Genomic DNA, 6,239 nt, shown 5'->3' on the forward strand with positions numbered 1-6,239 from the left:
GCTTGGGTAAGGAGTATAACACAATTTAGATGGTGTTTAGATGGTGTGAAGAGCGGGTGTGTCCGCGCTAGATTCAAGCAATTCCAACCTCTGATATGATTGCGTACTAGACTGTTAAGATATTGTAGTAAGGAAGTATTTGTGGGGTTAATAAGCTTGGGTAAAGGTGAAGTTCGTTTTCATGGATTAATCTGCCCATCCTAGCTGGAGGAGGAGGAGGAGGAGGAAGAGTACAATAATTATACTTGGCACAGCCACACTTTTCTCTCATTTTATATATATATATATATATATATATATATATATATATATATATATATATATATATATATATATATATATATATATATATATATATATATATATATATATATATATATATATATATATATATATATATATATATATATATATATATATATATATATATATATATATATATATATATATATATATATATATATATATATATATATATATATATATATATATATATATATATATATATATATATATATATATATATATATATATATATATATATATATATATATATATATATATATATATATATATATATATATATATATATATATATATATATATATATATATATATATATATATATATATATATATATATATATATATATATATATATATATATATATATATATACGTCAGAAAAGTGGCCTCCCAAAGTTTGGTGTGTATTTGAACGAAGTGTAAGAAGTAACAATGACGTTGAAGGATGGCATTACAGACTTAATATGAAAGCACGTCAAGGCCAACTGAACTTCTATACTTTAATAACCCTACTACACACACAGGCTAGACTTGTAACGCTTCATGTAAAGTTTATAAATGATGGAAAGGTGTTGCGTCACCGAAAAGATAAATATACAAAACAACATGGACGACTATTCCTGCTTTGGGAGGAATTTTCTCTGGGCACTAGAACAGCAAAAAGCTTACTGAAAGCTGCCTCTCATCATATTGCTGTGAATATGTAATGACTTGATTTTTCATGAAATACTCTAGTTTTATTGTCTTAAAATTTGGTGTATTTCAGAATACTGGCCTCCTATTGGCTCATTTCAGCTAGCGGTCTTGTTAGGATTTGGAAAGGAGTGTTTCATCTCCTTCTTCGTCTTTTTTCAATGGTGTAATGGCTAGGCGCGGCGTGTGGACGTCCAGTGATTCCGTGTGGTGCGTGAGAACAGGTTGGTGGGACACAAGCCGGGGATATATATCACAGATGTGTGAAGCACTCTTCTCTGTGCAATAGTTTATGATGGTTTGAATCTAACAAGTGTGTGAAGCACTCTTCTCTGTCCGATAGTTTATGATGGTTTGAATCTAACAAGTGTGTGAAGCACTCTTCTCTGTCCGAGTTCAAGTTGGTTAGGCCGTGATCCCTTTAGGCCGAGAGTCATTTAGGCCGTGATCCCTTTAGGTCGAGAGTCGTTTAGGCCGTGGTCCTTAAACTCATTGTTGCAAACCCTGTGCTGCCATTCTTGACAATGGTCACACTGCAAAGCATGGTCACACTGCAAAGCATGCTGGTTGAATCGTACACGTCGAGAGCAAACAACACGAGGAAATTTGGTAGGCATCCTGAGCGATGAGGTGTGAGGGAATAACGAATACGCAGAATTTGACTTCAACACATCAACTAAGTAAGCAAGACAGTGTTTTGACACTTTAGAAATTATATGTTTCGAATTTAGTAATATTTTGAATTAACTAATTGAGACAGTGTTTCAAAATTAGTATGTAGGTTTCGTAATTGTAATTGCACTTGTACGGACACGGCAAGGTTTGCTGTGCGACACAGGTGTGAGAGGTGGCAGGACAGGAAATGTGATAATGGTGTATCTTGAGCTGATTAATGGCAGCTGTGAAACCCGGTATTTTCAATGACTGGGTTTCGTGCACTTCCTGCAGTACCTCATAAAACGATTAATATGTGTGTATGTACGCTACGGAACATAGTTTCCCACTGCATATAGGTCTCTTCCACTGTATATAGGTCTCTTCCACTGTATATAGGTCTCTTCCATTTATTATCTTTATTTTATGGAGGTATCGATCTCTCGATACATTATCAAGAGTATCAATAAAACTCATTAGCATGCAATCACGTCACCACTTCTCGCCTCCACAGTAGTCCTCCAGCATCGACTGCACTATAAAAACTATAAAAAGGATCTCAGTATTACGGCCTAAACGACCCACGGCCTACAGAGTCGCGGCCTAAACGACTCTCGGCGTAAAGGGATCACGGCCTAAACGACTCTCGGCCTAGAGTGCTCACGGCCGAAACGACCTGCTCCCCTCTGTGCGATAGTTTATGATGGTTTGAATTTAACAACTGTAGTGATAATACACGTTCATACGTGAAGCCACGTGCAGCTTGGACATTTTTTTTTCCCACGCTCAAATGAAGCGGTTACTGATTCGTGATTAAAGAGATAATTAGCTCGTGTATTGCTTACATGTAGTTTACAGTGAAATTTTTTACCTAATTTGGTTGGGGACATTTCTTTATTAATAATTAACAAAAGAAAAAATAACAAATGGAATCAATGAAATTACAGGATTTGCTAGAGTGGTTGTTATATGGACGTAATGAGTGTAGCACTGTACACACTCACGGTAGTCACGGTTTAGGGTTGTGGGGGGCGGGGGAGGGGGGGCTGGACAAGGATCATGTATGAAAAGTGGGCAATGACCAGAAAAAGTTTGGGAACCACTGCTCTAAACTATAACTACTTAGGCTACTACTGCTACTTATACTACTACTACTACTACTACTACTATTACTGCTACTGCTTCTCTTTGATATGGGGCTCTCGTATTCCAGCTAAGTTTGAGAGAGAGAGAGGAGAGAGAGAGAGAGAGAGAGGAGAGAGAGAGAGATATTATATATATATATATATATATATATATATATATATATATATATATATATATATATATATATATATATATATATATATATATATATATATATATATATATATATATATATATATATATATTCCACCTGTTAATAATGTAGAAATGTTAATCTGTTACTAGAACTGTAAAAAACACCATTGAAAACCCGTGGCACTTCAACTAGTGCCTTTGGAACGCAGGAATATTGTTAATCTGTCACAAGAACCGTAAAAACACCCTTGAAAATCGCTTCTCTCTCTCTCTCTCTCCCTCTCTCTCTCTCTCCTCCTCTCTCTCTCTCTCTCTCTCTCTCTCTCTCCTCTCAGAAAACAAGAGGGATACGAGGAGCAGGGGAGGATAGGGGAGAGGGAAGAGGAAAAGAGAGACGGAAATTGGGAGAAGAGTAGGGAAGAAGGAAGGAAACCAGATAAATATACAGAGAGAGAGAGAGAGAGAGAGAGAGAGAGAGAGAGAGAGAGAGGAAGAAAACAGACGCACTGGTATTAGCGGAGCGGGTGCCGTGACATCAGGCCTTGACTCCGCCTCCCTGCCGCCGGCCACAGTACTGTACGTGCGTTATAGCACCAATATGCCCATATGTGCAGATCTTACTTGGCAACAAACTGAATTTCTAAATAGAAGCCTTCTTACGTGATACATTTTAGGCATCTGAAGTTACAGTAGTGCAGGTTGTGGTTGATGGGGATAGCGGGAAGCCAGGAGTCAGGTTAACGGGGCTGCCGATAGTCTGTGGAGTCGCGCGTGCTTTCCAGTCTCAACTGTATTTTTTATCAAGGTCGTGTGGCGGTGTCTGTTGTACTAGTTATGCCTAATAGACTTGAAGTTATAAATTTAATCCATTGCAAGAGTAAGAAATATGAAAAAGGCATAAAAGGAGAGAACAATGAGTCGGTTTTAAGGTGCATTGGTAACGTAACACCCGCAAGGAGGGGGGAAAGAGGCGTGGTTTTTACTATCCTTCACACGAAACCAAACTGATGTGGCGCCTGACGGATAAACAAAGCCTGTTCTAACACCCACCGTGGCCCTAAACATAAAATTGTTTACTCATACACACATATAAACACATTATTTAGTGAACTTTAATAACAAAAGGATAAAAAATAGCAAATATATAACGTCCACAGCGTCCCACATGAAATTCAAAGAACCGAGCGAACGTTCAGTAATGAAAAATTCCTGCTGGCTGGCTAAGCAACTTAATTTATGAAGTTCTGTTGGCTATTTAGGGGCTTTGGTGTGGTCACAAGAAGAGGAGGATCATTTTCTCCTATACCAAATAATGGAGAGTTTTGAGCCTCTTAAAAGCAAGCGAAAGGGCGGAGCAACGCGGGTTGGAGGGGGCGGAGCCTAGCCTATGGGATGTTTTCGTTGCTTCATTTTCGCGTTATTGGCTTTAATTTCGCGTACTTGTTGTTTTCTTTTACTTTCTTCGTGTTTATTTACTTAGTGCTGAATGACGCATTATATCTGAGAGGAGGATGAACTAACAGAAGCGAAGTATTTCATTAATACACCACTATAGATGTGCGTCTCTCTCTCTCTCTCTCTCTCTCTCTCTCTCTCTCTCTCTCTCTTTCTCTCTCTCTCTCTCTCTCTCTGTATATCGTATAGCTACACTTACACGTAAAATAACTCATCATAACAGTAACTACCCTTGTAATAGCTTTACTTTGGGACCGGTGGGGTGAGGAGGCGTTACTGCTTCTCTAGCCTGACTGGTGACTGACGGGTGAGAAGCGAGCAGTGACGAGACGAAGACAGGAATGTGGTAAGAGTGGCAGGAAAATTACAAGGGATTTCAAACATTATTTCTCGAGGTCCTTCATATTAAATTTTGCCGTACTATCACATCACCTGATAGCACATGAGACAACAACAGTGCGAAACCAGGGCAAGAAAGGCTATTCACTCTACAGTTATTGTTGTTCCTGGAGAAGCGTAAATACATGCTAGGATTTTTTTTTTTTTTATGTATGAGTGACACTGGCCAAGGGCAACAAAAATCCAATAAAAAAATGCCCACTGAAATGCCAGTCCCATAAAAGGGTCAAAGCAGTAGTTAAAAATTGTTGAATAAGTGTCTTGAAACCTCCCTCTTGAAGGAATTCAAGTCATAGGTAGGTGGAAATACAGAAGCAGGCAGGGAGTTCCAGAGTTTACCAGAGAAAGGGATGAATGATTGAGAATACTGGTTAACTCTTGCGTTAGAGAGGTGGACAGAATAGGGGTGAGAGAAAGAAGAAAGTCTTGTGCAGCGAGGCCGCGGGAGGAAGGGAGGCATGCAGTTAGCGAGATCAGAAGAGCAGTTAGCATGAAAAAATAGCGGTAGAAGACAGCTACTTCACCTCTGGAGCCAGCACGCCCTCGTACACGCCCGCCCCGCCCAGGGTGAGTGTGGCGGAGAGAGAGAGAGAGAGAGAGAGAGAGAGAGAGAGAGAGAGAGAGAGAGAGAGAGAGAGGAGGAGAGAGAGGAGAGAGAGAGAGGAGAGAGAGAGAATGCATGCATGCATACTCGTACACACACACACACACACACACACACACACACACACACACACACACACACACACACACACACACATACACACGTTTAAACATTCGTGACCACATCTCAGTACTTCCATTCGTCTGTCAATCTGGAACTCTTGACCACACACTCACTCACTCACTCGCTGCTGGTCTGTGTTAACCTCCTTCGTCATCACACGTTACGCTACTGGCTAAGTCATACGCCTCTCTGCTGCCCCCAAGAGGACCCGCGCTTCATCGCCGTCCACAGGTGAGTGAAATCTTGCTTCCAATGGCTAAATTTAGTAAACAAACAACGCCAATTTGTATCCCTGTGGCTCCTTGACCCCCCCCCCATTCACCCCATGCTGGAGCTGCCTCCCCCGCCCCGTCCCCAGCCCCAACTCTCCGCTGACGTACAGTTAGTACTGATAAGATCCCCATGAGAGCCACCAGTGCTTCATTTAAGGTGGCTAAAGCTCTATATGGCTCGGCTTTTTAAATATGATAGAAAAACCCTGAAGATTAGTGGAGGAGGACAGGGCATTCAGTAACCTGGCCCAGACCCCTGAGTCAGTGGCCAGGGTGACGAAGCGGTGCGACGGTGACCTGACGGTGACCTGACCTGTACTTCTGGGACAGTCTTCACAGCCTCCCCTCACGTGACCAATGAGACTCCACTGGACAGACTCACTCTTCTCAACACACACACAACAGAAGGGGTTAATTTGGAGATTTTTCACCATTCTAACATTTTTTGGGGGC

The sequence above is a fragment of the Scylla paramamosain genome, unplaced genomic scaffold, assembly GCF_035594125.1.
Source record: "Scylla paramamosain isolate STU-SP2022 unplaced genomic scaffold, ASM3559412v1 Contig20, whole genome shotgun sequence".
NCBI classification, from domain to species: domain Eukaryota; kingdom Metazoa; phylum Arthropoda; class Malacostraca; order Decapoda; family Portunidae; genus Scylla; species Scylla paramamosain.